Source organism: Dreissena polymorpha, chromosome 6 (genome assembly GCF_020536995.1).
Source record: "Dreissena polymorpha isolate Duluth1 chromosome 6, UMN_Dpol_1.0, whole genome shotgun sequence".
Taxonomy (NCBI): domain Eukaryota; kingdom Metazoa; phylum Mollusca; class Bivalvia; order Myida; family Dreissenidae; genus Dreissena; species Dreissena polymorpha.
The window spans coordinates 97,784,093-97,799,478 of record NC_068360.1 but is presented as its reverse complement, the minus strand read 5'-3'; the positions used below and the strand labels follow the sequence as shown (position 1 = coordinate 97,799,478).

Genomic DNA, 15,386 nt, shown 5'->3' with positions numbered 1-15,386 from the left:
ACATTGAAAGGATTGATAGGCATCGCTCCATGTGGAAGTATCACGTTTGTGAGCCAGTTGTATCATGGTAATATTTCCGACAGAGAAATAACATTCTGGGACTGGACTTTGAGCAAGGAGACAGTGTGATGGCGGATAAAGAATTTGACATCAAAGATCTGTTAGATAGAAACTCAGTGCAACTGAATATTTCCCCATTCTTAGGCAAGAATGACCAGATGACCTGCGCAGAGGTTAAGTTGACACAAAGCATTGCAACCGAGAGAATTCACGTGGAACGTGCAATTAACAAAATAAAAACATTCACATCTTTGATCAGGTCATTCCAGTGTCTCTGTTTGTTACAATTAATCAAATTTGAAATGTGTGTTCATTGCTCACTGTCTTCCAAGACCCAATACTATCATGTCCCTGTGTTTAATGTACATACTATTTTTGGGCTTTTTTCCTGTTTTGTGAAGCGGCCTTGGCCCCTCCCTCCATTTTGTGAGAAAACAATGAGTTGATACTATTCAAAATTGTTAAAAAAATGAGTCGCGAATTGTTCAACATTGTGAAAAAGTGAGTCGCAAACTTTCTATAGTTGAAATCGTGAACATTGTAGTTGCGAATTTCCCAAATTTGTAAAATAAGGCCATTCTTACAAAAGGAAAAAAGCCCTGCATATGAATATTTGTTTACTATTTGGGTTTTGCTTGGTATACATTTTTGATAAATTTTGATTTTAGCATTGATTTGGCAAAATATTTATGCTATAATAGTACTTAACATAATTGTATAAAAATCTTTTCTGTAATCATGTTTAACTAGTTTTGATTGTTTGCCTTCTGAATAAATATGTTTTTAAATTGAAATTTTACTTTTGATTTGGAAATATTAGGTAAAACTTAAGAAACCTAATGCATATTAAGACAAATCAGCACTTAAGTCCATTTCCTGGGATGAAACAGTACTAATTCGCGATCATCTGGTGATTGAAACTGGTTGCTCAAGATTGCTAGGAAGACACCGATGTACAACAGGGTCCAGATGACAAATTAATCTTTATAAATTGCTTGCATTTATTGTAAAGTTTTTAGCGTTTTAATTTAATTTGGTATGTTACAGGTTTGCGTAATCCTTTGGGTAAAAACACTTAGTAAACAATCATATAAGATTTATTGAAACATAAATAATGCAAGCTATGCACATTTGAGTAGCAGAGATCATAATACAAGCACATATGAGTAGCAGAGATCATAATACAAGCACATATGAGTAGCAGAGATCATAATACAAGCACATTTGAGTAGCAGAGAATATAATACAAGCACCTTCGAGTAGCAGAAATCATAAAACATTATGCAGTGTCATAAAACTTGAAATTAATGATGAAAGACAACAGGTGACAAATATTAATCTGAAATTATTATATAAATAAATGGCAGGAAACATAATCTGAAAATAACAAATAATCACTCAGATACAGGATATTGCACTGAAATGAACCAAGATCATATTATTGGAATAAATAAATATTATTTCACTTGTATCTCACAAATCCTGACAATAAATACAAAAAGAATACACACATAATGAAAATTGAATCCTTTACTATGTTATTATGATTATTAAAACTTTCCCAATCAGAAGCAAAGTGAATATGGCATTTGCAACAGCATAAAACCAGAACAGCCAGTGAGTAACTCGCATTCTGTTCAGGTTTTATGCTGTTTGCTGCTCATCAGGGTTGGAAATGAAGCCTTTAAAACTGGAATCTTGTTAAAAAAATGTCTTTTATAAAATTTAACTTTCTAAGGGACTTAAAATGCGTAAAAATACGTATCTAAGTGGGAAGGGTTTAAATACTCTATTAATGGTTATCACTTTCATGACCAATTGACAAATAAATAAATATCACAAATAAATAAGTAAAATGTAACTGAACTGCTGAAAATTACCAACATTCAAATGAGGTTAACTCTCAGTCACATTGCAAGCAGTATTATGAGTATAGATCATAATATAAGACAATGTTTGATTTTTATAGAATAACAGCAACTCAAAAAATAAAAAGTCAGCACTGTGCATCATTTGTTTAATAACTGAAGCTAAACAATACCAGGTTTACATATAAACAAAACAGGTAACTGTAAGAGCATGAACTGTTTGGAGACAAGATGACTACATGTGTCTTACAACAGGTAGAAACTCTGTTACATAAAACTCTCTCAATTTGTTGGTCATACATTTCCAAAATGCAGAATCAAAAAGGATTCTCTCAACACCAAGTACTTTATTGGTGTAGACCACAGAATCACAATCCTCTGCTCCACAAATGCCCATTCGTCCCTGCACTTGAGAGTAATACATATGGTCTCTTTTAAGTTTCATGTGGCCATTTTCTAAATGGCAGAAATATCCTGGATCCAAACAGGCATCTAAAGGTGTCAAATTCCTTTTTTTTATATGAACATTTGTCTTCTAAAAGTCCATAGCCAGCATTTTCATTATGAACCAATCCATCTGGTGATGCAGCCAACCATGGAAATGATGGGTTAACCTATCATATCATATCCCATATTGTTAACGTAGTGCAGGTACTTTTTCACAGCCACATCCTCATTTTTCTTCCAATACAACACAGCTGGTACGTTGGAGAGGTCCTTTGGGTTTAATAGGTAGTTTCTCACGAAATTTGCCTTGTCTTTTTTCTCTTCATGACTGCCCCAAAGTTACTTGCAGTCAAACGTTTTTTCCTTGCCTCAAACCAAAGACCGCAACAAGCTTGACCAATTGTATTTCTAAACAGATCACAGGCTTCAGCTTGTTTCAGGTCAAGGCCAATGTCTTGCACTCCATCCAGTTTTTTTGTTCCAAGCGCCTGTCATTCCATGGGAAATCTGGTGGTGAGCATAATCCCTGTCCAATTTTGACATCGACTGTAGTCTAATTTTCAGAGTAGAAGAAGTCACCTTCAAAAATGGCCAGCTGGTATGACAGTGGAGAATCCTTCGGTACTAATTTTGTTTTTGTTTGAAAGTCTGAACTTCCTGTTGTAAGGCAAAAACCAAACAGCGGATTAATTTTCTTTAAAACTTGCTTTGCCTCATCTGTTGATATTGCATTCTTTGCATTGATGGCCCTTGCTTCATAAAGGGAAGGCTTAATTCCTGAGCTTCCGGCGCCATACTTTGATTTTACAACCCTGTTTGACATTATGGCTTCTGAACGGATGCCTTCTGTGCGAGGGTTTGTCCATTTCGATGGCATTTCTGTGCAGGTTTTCTCTTTAGGAAATTCCAATTGCTTCAGTTTTATATGATGGTCAATGGTGTAAAGAAGCGCATACACATGGTTACATTGACCACCAACACCTGCAACACAACTGCATTTGCAAGCTCCTTTTTGGTCAAGACAGACATGTGCGGAATTTCATTTTTTCATGGAGCGGTAACACTAACATTTTACAATCGATAAATTTTCACGTTCACATGTCCATGTGTCAAAAACGTAACCGTCATGAAACAGAACATAGCCTCGTTGAATGGGCTTTTCAACTCTGGGTTTCAAACCCTTTCCAGAACTTTTGGTCCATTCTATAATGTTCATATACGAAAAATCTTTGCAGATTGGTCTGGTGCTTTTTGTTCATGTACATTCTTCTTGCAACGTAAGCTGTACTTCAGCTGTAGACATTGTTGCTTTTGATTTACAGTTCATGCATGATGACTTCTTTTTAGCTAAGAACGGCTGGTCTGGATAAGGATCCACAATAACAATGTCATTATGGTTGTCATTGAATTTATTAACCCTGGAAAAAATTAAAGTAAACATTTTAGCTTGGTTACAATTACAGAATGTAAAGATTCGACGTATTACAAAAAAAGTAATCCAGAGTCTCTTTCAAATACTGTTTTTCCCCAAAGAAATGCTACTATTCCCTTTTCGTGACAAATCATCATGTCTACAGCTGCCTTTAACGTCAAATGAACTTTACACTTCTATAAAATGTATAGACAATTGAAATCAAGCGGCAAACAATTTCTAAGGAAGTCATCAGACATTAATATCCGGGAATTCAATTGAAGCAGAATGCTGTGTGACAATATGAATGCTATATATAGAACTTAGTATATGCTGTGTGTTCGCGTCCTGTCGACTCAGGGATGGAAACTAACGTTTTACAATTGGTTGCCCACACGGGCAACCATCTTTAGTTTTTTGGTTGCCCAGCAAAAGACTAACAAGCCCAGTATGATGTACATGTAGGGTCGTGTGTATATAAGAATTTCTTTAAATAAAATAAAAGATAAGTAAACAACAACATTGCTTAATTAACAAACTTTCTGTGTTTTATGTCCTAATATAAGTCTGAGTTAAATAATTTCATTGGCTTTGATAAATGGATTGTTCACAATAATTATTAGCTCACAGTCGCCAATTTCATTAAATGTTTAAATGCACTTAGTCCAAATAATTAAACGTAAACTGTCGATGTAAATCGACCTCATATTTATAGGAGTAAAATGCACTGAATTCAAGCTTAAAAAGCAAGTTGCCCAGCCGGACTACTCACTTTTGAATTTGAGTTGCCCAGGCCAAAATGTACTGGCCCCGGGCTCACGGGCAACCACTAATTTCCATCCCTGCGACTACACAGATACAAATTTTTGTATGACAGACTGGTCGATTGGAACCTTATAGAAATGGTGAACCTTATGACAACATGAATGAGCCTTTTACATATCAAAAAGGCAGTATAAAATAATTACCTCAAGCAAAGTTCGGCTTTGGTTTCCTTAGATTTTACAGCTTTTCTCCGGCATTTTAACCATACTCTCAACTCTGTAACTTTGCACCGTTCTGGTTGTTGAGGTAATACAACCCCAGGGACATCATTGGGATACAGCTGCAAAACAATAAAAAAAGGCAGGGTTGAAGTATTATAGCTTCTTAAAACATAATCATGTCACTGTTACAAAATGCAATATTGGTCATATTTAGAAATTAGATCAAACCATTTTCTGCACACTTTAGTAAGGATAGAGAAAAACTCTTGAAAATGTCTATAACACATCTGAGGTCCCTAACAGCTTAAATTGAATGCATACCTTATTGGGTTTTAGTACTGTATCATATTTATAAGATTTATCTAAATATACCTAATATATACCTAAATATGTCGTGCATATATGCATGCCGCCAATGTTTACTCGCTTATATTAATAATAAAACTAGGTGTATTTATATTGACTTCACATTTTAAACACAAAACAAACCTTATGACAATCACAGTTGTGTATGGCTGTACTTTCTTTTTCTTTTACCCCATCTGGTTCAGCCATGGTTATACGCTGTTTCTAAACATATAATGCCTAAATAATTAATACCACATATAATGCAGGGCTTTTATCAGCTGATTCAAGAGCAATTATTTGGTGTATTCCCATTAGCAAAACCTATTTTTGTACCACTTCACAGGTCTTTTTTCATATTTTTGTGAAGCGGCCTTGCCCGCCCCCCCCCCCATTTTGTGAAAAAATGAGTCGCAAACTGTTCAAAATTATGGAAAAACGAGTCGCGAACTTTCTTAAATTGTGAAAATAAGAGTTGCAAACATCTTGAAATAGTGAAAACTAGAGTCTCAAACTTCTTTAAATTGTGAAAATTTGAGTTGCAAATTTCCCAAAATTGTGAAAAATTCCATTCTAACAGAAAGAAAAAAGCCCTGATCCAGTCAGAGCATCCATGTGGATAGTATCAGTTTTGATCTTGTATAATCATAATTTTCTGTGTAAAAAAGACCTGTAAGTTAAATGGCCATTTTTCCTTCACATGGTCCTATTAAATAACATTACCAAGAAAATTCCTTTAATTTTAACTAATAAGATTTCTCAAAATTGGGTAAATTGACACTTCATTTTGCATGGTAACATTGCTTAAGTTCATGTTCCCAAAGTTGTGAAAGAAGCCTACAAATCATATTATTCCAATGATCAATACTATTTACCATTTACAACATTAACTTATTGGAAAATCACGATGCGCTTTTAAAATGTTTGACATGTTTATAAAATATTTGCATTGAAGTTCAAAGTTTAGTGATAAATGTACGAACATGAATTTGATGAAATTAGGGTAGACACCACAGGCAATTGACAGATTGTTTAATTTATATTTCACTCTTCATCGTACTTAAATGAACTATACGAATAGCGATAGCTTTAATATGCGTCAATATAATACACAAAAAAGAAATATTTGTGCAACTTTCGCATATTTAGTGCATGAGACGTTAATTTTTTTTCAGCGACACTGAGAATTTTCTTTCTGGCGGAATTTTTATCATCGCATGACGTCACATCCGGTTAAGGGACAAAACTCTAACGGTAGCAAATGCGAATAACTGAAAGGGTCTATTCAATTTATATAAATACACTTTATAACAAAATTAATCTCTAAAACAGAAATACAAATAAACATTTACCTACGTCCGGGTTCTTTTTTAACTTGTATAGTTGTCTGCGCATTAAATATTTAATGTTCGCATTATTTTAGTCCGGATTAGTGTTTTAATATATCCCTAAGGCAATTGTGGGTATTGGTAGATCTTTATAATAAAATATTGTATTATACCATACGGATATTTATTGTGTATTAACAATACAAATTATTTAAGTTTGCTATAATTACAATATACCAGTTTTAAATTGGTTAGTTGAAACTCTGGTGTTTAATATGTTCCACCATTAAGTTTTAATATATGTAACTAACCATGCACGAGCAGTTAAAAAATTAGAGCAAGCTCCTGGTTGTATCTGGTACTTTCAAATTAAACTTACGTCAACAAATGAAGGTTACTAATATAAATTTACTATAAATAAAACAAACTCCTCAAAGAGATCCTGCAGCACTACGGTTTCTTCTGCCGAAACTGTTCACTCATTTATATTTCGCTGAGAATTTAAAAGTAATTAATTATTGTTGCACTACTTTGTTTCAGAAACGTCAACTTTAATATGCATTGTCTATACTTGTTCAAAAACGTTTTGAAATTTTATTCAGTTCTTGCATTTAAATCGATATAAATGCACACTCATTATCTTCGTGCAAGTTAACTTATGATGACAGTACAAACGTTTTGTCGTTGATGTATGAACTTGTTTTGTAAGTACAGACATAACATGTTCTGAAATACTCAGAATCTTTATTTGTTTTATTTAATCAAGACATTACAAGTAAGACATTAACCTTATATTAATTAAAACGAATACAATTCAATACAGTATGAACTATAACAGTAGCTCCTTATTTAAGGTTCTAAATTTAATAGCACATAGCAAAATTTTCAATTAAATAAAACTATTCCTGAAATATAAATATTGATACAAAAAGTAAACCTCTCATGAATACATGTCCTACTGTAATAGCAACATGTTAAAGCAATTGTTTAAACCTCAAATCAGATTTATTTGTCTCACGTGTTAAATTAGCCCATTTTTTTATATTTAGATGAAGATTAGCCCAAATATGTTTTTATTTAAATTCAAAAGAAGTCATATACTCACAGTTATTTAAACTCCAATCTTTTTTACCAGATTAACAAAAAAAATTCAACAATCTATAAAGGCGTATCACAAAAGCTGACATAATGATTCGAATATGTGATACAATTTTGTGTTTACATGTAATTTACGTGTTGATTAAATTCTAGTAAATTTATAGGAAAAGCCGAATAGTGATGTCATACTCCAGATATAAAAAACGTCACTCGAAAATAATCTATATATGTGGAAATATAGATAGTACTTGTGGTTACCCATTATATAGGTTCTTATACCAATAACAAACGCTCATGATTAGTACTTTCATACTTCTTACAGATACATAACACTACATAGCGTTTTAAATATGCATTATTTGGTAAATAAGTTAATTAGATGATTTCTCCTTTGTCATTATAATAACACTCCAACAGTATGTAACTAAGTTCCAGTTTTCGATAACACTGAATTCACATAGCTGTTTTCTTCCTTTGCGCAATCATTGTCTGCAACATCAGATACACGGTTCATAGCATTATGCTCTTGTGTGCCGCCATGAGTAATGACCGAATATTCATGAAAAGAAGTTTCAGCGAGTGTTTCGTACTGGCTTTTGTTCTGGGAATCTGAAATGAAACGCCGGTTTAAATTCATTTTTCTGAAGCTCTCTTCAAGATGTAGAAGCCCCAAAATGAGTTGCATTTACTGTACATTTGCGCATTTGTTATGTTAAGTGTCTTGTCGCAACTTGTTCTGTCTTAAATTCGAAATAAGCATACTGCCTGAAATAGATATTATGGTACCATATGTTGTTTTGATAATGCTTTAGAAGTTTCACTATTCCTATTTTTTTCACTTTTTTCTGAACGATATTGACTATACTTCGTATACATTAACGTTGTGTTTTTAACAATAAAACATCGTGGCGATTTCAACATAACATATATATCAAATAAACATAAAATGACATGCATTTGCTAATTTACTATCATACCGACTCTGTAGGCTTCATACTCGGAATTGGTATTGGCGGCAGAGACGTTTACCCTGGAGCAAACAATAGCACGTTCTCGTTGTTTATTCTCCAGTCATATATCCAATTTGTCAATAACATGTAGATAAAATAAATCTTTAAAACAAATTAATTATAAGAATATTGTATAAATAAAATGTCAGTTAAGGGGAATAGCGCACATTGAACCTAGATATGTGTGATATATACCGAAAACGAAATGGGAAAACGAAGTATGGTTCAATAATAAGTATTGTTACATACTGTCCTTTGAATAAGTCATCGTACTGAGAACCGCCGGCTTGATTACCTGAAATATGCAAACACTTATGTGTGCAGAGCACACTCTGAGAGAGCATAGTTGTACTTTAAAAACTGATTTTATCTGCCATGTTTTCTCTGAGCAGATTAACTAGTGGTTGAATACAGTATAATAATCAAATTTATTTCGGTTAATAACGATTCGTTGCTCTTTTACGTACCTCATTACATATGTACAATTCTATAATACTATAAAGTGAGGAGGCAAATATGGACTTATTCAACTTGGTCTATTTCCCTTTACTAAGCTATGGTCATTAATCGATATCCTCTCATATACATTATAAAAGGTAATGGCACAAAAAATAAAGTTCATACATACGTTTAGATTTCTTCCATAATATAAAGATCCCAAACACTATGACTATCACGACAGTTCCACCAACAGTCCCTCCCACTGCAGCCCCAATCGATGGAAAGGATCCATGATCTAATTAAATGAATAAACAAGTGTCTGTACGTTTTTAGTTAAAGTAATTAATCAATTTCTGTATAAGCATTTGCTATTGTCGGGAGTGGTCTGCAATTGAAATTGATACTTAAACTATGCATTACTTCATTCTCTCTAAACGCAGAAATTGAAGTTCAATAACTTATTAATGTGTATATCTATTTGAATATATGCGTTTAATATTACAAAACTGTTCAACGTGTTCAATGTGGTATTAAACACGACATCTCTGATACTATATTAAAATTTATTTTCGATCGGTTGAACTCAAAATCGACAGGCGTCTTCCTTTCCTTATGTAAATATCATACCAATTGTTAATATTACATGTTGCAATGGTACAGAATTCTGTAGATATGTGCAAAGCAATATGCATACTCAACAATGGCAAAATCAACTTTTATAAATGTATCTAAGCAAAAGTCATTATGCAGCATCAGCATATAACTCGAATGATCATTACACCTTTTTAAAAATATAGTTAACACAATTAATAAAAATTGTAATAAGCAATAATTCAAGAACTTAACAAGAGCTGTCAGAAGACAGCGCGCTCGACCTTTCGAGTGCTTGACAGTATAACGTAAGCCCTCATGGGGAAATTGTTCATATTCAATAAGGTCAAGGTAAGATAGTCATATTCTAACTGGAAGAGGACCATAATTGAAACATATTGATCGCTTATGTTTTAAAGAAGTGGAACATTATAGACGATTCTGAGTTCAGGTTTTTTTCTGACAATCTAATGAACATTTGTAAAGACATAAAACATGCTAATAAGATTATATTTCAAGTTTGATAGCAATAGCTTGGATGGGATGGTTGGACGGCCTTTCAAAAAGTAAAATAATAAAAATAAATATGTGTGGGTTTTTTACCATGTTTCAAAAAAAATCTTTTTGTAGGGGGGGTGGAGAGGGGGAATAATGTGGGGTGTGGTCATTTATTAGATGATATTTCAAAAAATAAGAAAAATAAGGAAACTAAATAATTTTTTGGGGGGTAGGGGGATTATAGGGTGGAGCGTGGGGGATGGTTTGGGTGTAGCCCATTGTTGTATGTCAGGTAAGTGTTGTTTTGTCATAGTATGAATCAAATCTGATTCTAAATAAAGAAGTTATGACATTTAAGCAAAATTTATTTATTTGACCTTGAAATTCAAGGTCATTCAAAGGTCAAGTTCATATTCAACTTGCCTTGTACAGTACCCTCATGATAGTAAGAAAGTATTTGAAGTTTGAAAGCAATAGCCTTGATACTTTAGAAGTAAAGTGCATCTAAACACAAAATTTAACAAAATATTCAAAGTTACTAAGTCAAAACAGGGCAATAATTCCGTCAAAATGCCAACCCGAGTTATGCAACCTTAAAGTGGACCTTACCACAAAACTTAACCAAATTTTCAATTATCTAAGTATAACAATGGGTATGACTCCAAAAACAATGCTGATAGAGTTATGCACCTTCACCTACACAATTGTCTTGTTGCCATAAAGAAGTTTTCCAAGTTTGAGTTAATTATCTTTGATAGTGTTAAAGTTATTACACTTTATATAATACTTTAACCAACGCCGACGCCGACGCCGGGGCGAGTAGTATAGCTCTCATTTTTCTTTGAAAAGTTTTTAAAAAAAGCTAAAAAAGTGATTGCTGATCATTAGTTTTAGTAATAAAATATGGCAATACTGTTTTGAAGAACCTACTGAAAATAATCTAGTGACCTGAATTTGAATATTTTAAGGATTGATGTTGCTTGCTTAAACGACATAAATTAACAGAATAGTCTGCATTGCGTTTACATGTAAACGTTATGGTGTATGAGTTCATAATGAAGTGAATAGTATTTATAATTGTGTTATATATCTTTAATATATAGTTGTTGAAAGTCCAAAAATATTATCAGAAGAACAATCTTGTTCCCACCAATTAGTTAAATATGTGAAATAACAATGTTCACATACGGTATAGAGAATCAGATACAATACATTAATAAACATGTTTAAACCAGTAGAAAAACTTTCCGGGCCTTATTCATAGATCAAAACCAAAGAAAAAACACAGATATGTTAATGAGCATTAACACATTAGCAGTGTAATTTGAATTAGAGTATTACACTTTATGATATTTATGTTTGAATTACAATTAATAGACTGAGTATATGTATCATAATGCGGCTGTGTGCAAGCGATTGTCTACAATAAGTCGACATGTTTTAAAGAATTCGCATTAGGATAATACGTCGGATTCAATGGTATGTTTAAGTCAAGTGCACAAATTCCATTTCAGCAATACGTTCAACAGTATAACATTTAAAATAAGTAGTTTTGTCAAAGTGAATGATGCCCTTCTAAACCATGCTTGGAAACAGGCAAACCCCACACTCGTTTGAAAAGGACATATTTTCACAAATTCTTTGTTATCTTTTATGCTTGAATTTATATAGTTGTGTACATGTTGGTAAATATGTTTGTAAACTTTCAGCCCTCTAACAGAAATACGTCTTGAGCACGAGACACAAGTTTAAAACTGTATTTGCATTAATCTGTTGTTTCACATGATGGTTTATAAAATGACAAAGTTGTATAACCCTGTAACAAAAATACTTTTATACTTTTTTAGTCTGGCCCGACAAAAAAGCAAACGGACAGACGTATGTAAAGAAGGAAGAACGGACGGACTTACAAGGGCAAATCTATATACTCCGACTTAAAAGTTGGGTCATTACAATTACCAAAAATTCCCACATCTGGTTAAAGCCAACATTACTTTACCATTGCATACACATAACGACTTTTAAGCCAAGAAAATATTAGCGCAATGCATCTAGCAGTTGAGTCCACAAAATAGAAACGGCTTAAAGTCGGAACCTGTATGCCTTCCCTTTACGATCACATTAACATGAAGGTGCCTCGGCAGACAACGTGTAAGATAAATCCGACATGCCGATCGTCACACTAACCTAATGTAGATATTAAGAAACAGTGTACAAACCTAAACAAAAGATTAAAAAATGAGTATGCATACCAGATTTGGCTCGTGTAGTCACTGTTATAACATTTGTTTCCACTGATTTTCCAATTGAATTTTCTGCATACATTTTGAATTGATAAGAGGCTCCAGCAACCAATTCTTCAATATATATTCGTTCGATATGTTCTAATATAGTTGTGTAAGTCCATTTTTCACCCGTGTGTTGTTTATATCCAATAACGAACCATTGATCATCCCCACCGTTAAATCCCGGTTTCCATTCAACGATGACAGAGCTGTCTGTTATCGTATTTTCTGGTATACCGAATTGTTCTGGAATAGCTGGCACTTCTGTAAATAGTTATGTTCAACAGCCTCTTTATGCCCATCCTTAATGAATTAGTGTGTGAATATGCGATCGAAATAAAGGCAATATTCAATATCTTAAGCTTTAGCAAAAAAAGAACTACGAAAGACATCATATTATTACCCTTCGCTTGAATAACAAATGTCTGTTCTGTGGAGCCAATGTCATTTTCCACATTGACCGTATAGGTTGCAAAATCGTCTTTCTGTACTTGCACTATGGAAAGGTTTGTCTGCAGTCTGTCTTGGGAAATTTGAATATTAATTCTTGTATTATCATTGGCAATAAACCATTCATTATTTACTTGTTTCCGCCAAACCAATGCCGATGAAGCTCTTGGAGGAGGATACGCCACAATGGTATACGTAAGAATTACACTACTGTTAGTTTTCGTCCAAACTTTAGGTACAGGCGGCATAAATGGAGAAGCTCGCGGTGCACCTTTAAAAAATAAGATGTAACATTAGACGACATTAATTTAATTGCAAAAAGAGAAATACAACATTAGTTTATATATGCCTTATTGCAAACGTTCATATTCATAACACAAATATGTATGTTTTATAATATTGACTTACAACGGATGATGATCTCTATTTCTCGAACCTGCTGGGCGGCGTTGTGAATGTTGCTCCCTCGGCATTGGTAGATCCCCTTGTCAAATTCGCATCGCGCATTTTCAAGAGAAGCAGAAATTGTGTTATAATGTGTTTCAGTCAGTAAATCGCGTCCATTTCGAGTATTATTTATTAGAAACATGTTAGCCACAGGGTCACTATAAGCTTCGCAGAATAATATCACAGTCTGACTTTGGTTTATAGTAATAATCCTTGCATTTTCAAATCCGTCGACATAAAATCTCTGTATACTGGAAGGATCTACAATAAATACAAACTAATTATGACCTTGCAATTTTAAATACAATAATCAACATTTAACTTATACAAATCACTTTGTTGAATTTTCATTTGCAAAGGCTTGAACTATACGCACATACTCTTATAAATGTACCATTTACTTACATTGCACATCAACGTAAAACATTGTTTCATCGTATGTCGTCTGTGCACAGCAACCTGAAGGTTCCATTGTGTTGCTTACTCTGCAATTATAAAATCCCTCGTCAGTGATTTGCATATTTTGAAAAGTTAAGTTTTGCTCGACTCCGACAACGCGCGATGTCTTTACTTGTTTCCACATGAAATTCGTCTTTGGGGGATTTCCTTCGGTGTATGGACACGCGACAGCCAATGTCCTGTTTTGTAACACCGTTGTATTCGCAATTGGTCTCACAGCCACTGCGACTGAAGTGAATTATAACACAGCGATAGATTTAATGTATAGTGCACCACCATAGTATCATAGACCTTGCAACACATACAAATAGTAAAATAGCTCTTCACGGTGCATTTAACTAAGACTTAACGTTTTTGTATCCATGATTCTTTCCTCGAAATGCGATGATTTTAGCATTCATTTCATTTAATCTTCAACAAAATTGGCAATTCGGATTAAAGTGAATGTTAACACATGGATCGAATGATTCATGTTGAAATATCATAGGATGAGAAACACAAGTGATACGCATAACGTAATCATAATAGAATAGCTCTACCGGATTCATTGTCATGAAACTTGACGGATTATTATCAATTCAATGAATCTGCTCTCGAATTTGATATTTTAGTATTCAGTACAATTAAAATTTAACCCATTTATGCCTAGCGTCTAGAAAAAAGGCCTTGGCAAACAGCGTTGACCCAGATGAGACGCCGCATGATGCGGCGTCTCATAAGGGTCTGCGCTGTTTGTTTAAAGGAATTTCTGTAAGAAATATTCTAAATATATAAATAAATATACTAGACATCCCTAATTTTGGAAAAAAATTGATCCAATTTAGAATGATGGGAGAGTCCACTAGGCATTAATGGGTTAAATAAAATACAAATACGCCGATCACATAAAAGTAAGAAATATTAACGAAACTTACATAACATGTCAAGTGTAAATATCACATTGGCATTTCCAATAATGACTTGCTGGGCAGAATCGGCGTTCATCACATTGTTGACATCCAGATTGTAAGAACCGCTAGATAGTACGTTTGGTATCGTGAAGAGTTGTCCATCTCGTTTCAGCCCGCCAGGCAGCGTCCACGTGTAGTTCATTGGAGGGGGGTTGCTATTGCTGGTACAATTAATTGTAATAGATGTGTTTTTAATTGCACGTATGTAATTTGATGTTATAACATTATTTCCGATGCCACACGTTGGGGTGGTCGGTGGATCTGCAAAGCAACGATTATCACGGTTTATTCCTGGCATATCTAATGATCAGCTTAAACTGTATTATGCAATAAAACACATTAAACCTTTGAGAACATATCCGATGGTTTATATGGTTATAAAATGTACGCAGATTTTGGTTTATGTTTGTCTTTTATGAAGAAATTGTCTCCGGGCAGAATTGATAGAAACACTGGGGTCACCTATTTACAGAATCTCAGTTCATGTAAATCATGACATTCTGGCTACATTTGATACAAAATGTAGGCATGCTTATATTTGAATCAGTTTAGTTTAACAAACATATTATACATTTTCAAGACAGATCTTTTTAAACGAATGTATTTTCTCAATTTTATATCAAGTCAGTCATATAAACATGTGGCAGGTTCACAATTTTGAACACGAATAACGCTGACAATAGCAGTATTTATGTACTGTGTGTCCTCCTTC

The 15,386-nt window shown here is 33.6% G+C and overlaps 1 protein-coding gene across 1 annotated transcript in view; it reads right to left on the bottom strand.

Annotated features, from left to right (window-relative positions):
- LOC127836663 (cell adhesion molecule DSCAM-like) overlaps positions 1-15,386 on the bottom strand; it is a 190,803-nt gene that overhangs the window by 57,969 nt on the left and 117,448 nt on the right. The gene's annotated exons all lie outside the window — the stretch shown is intronic.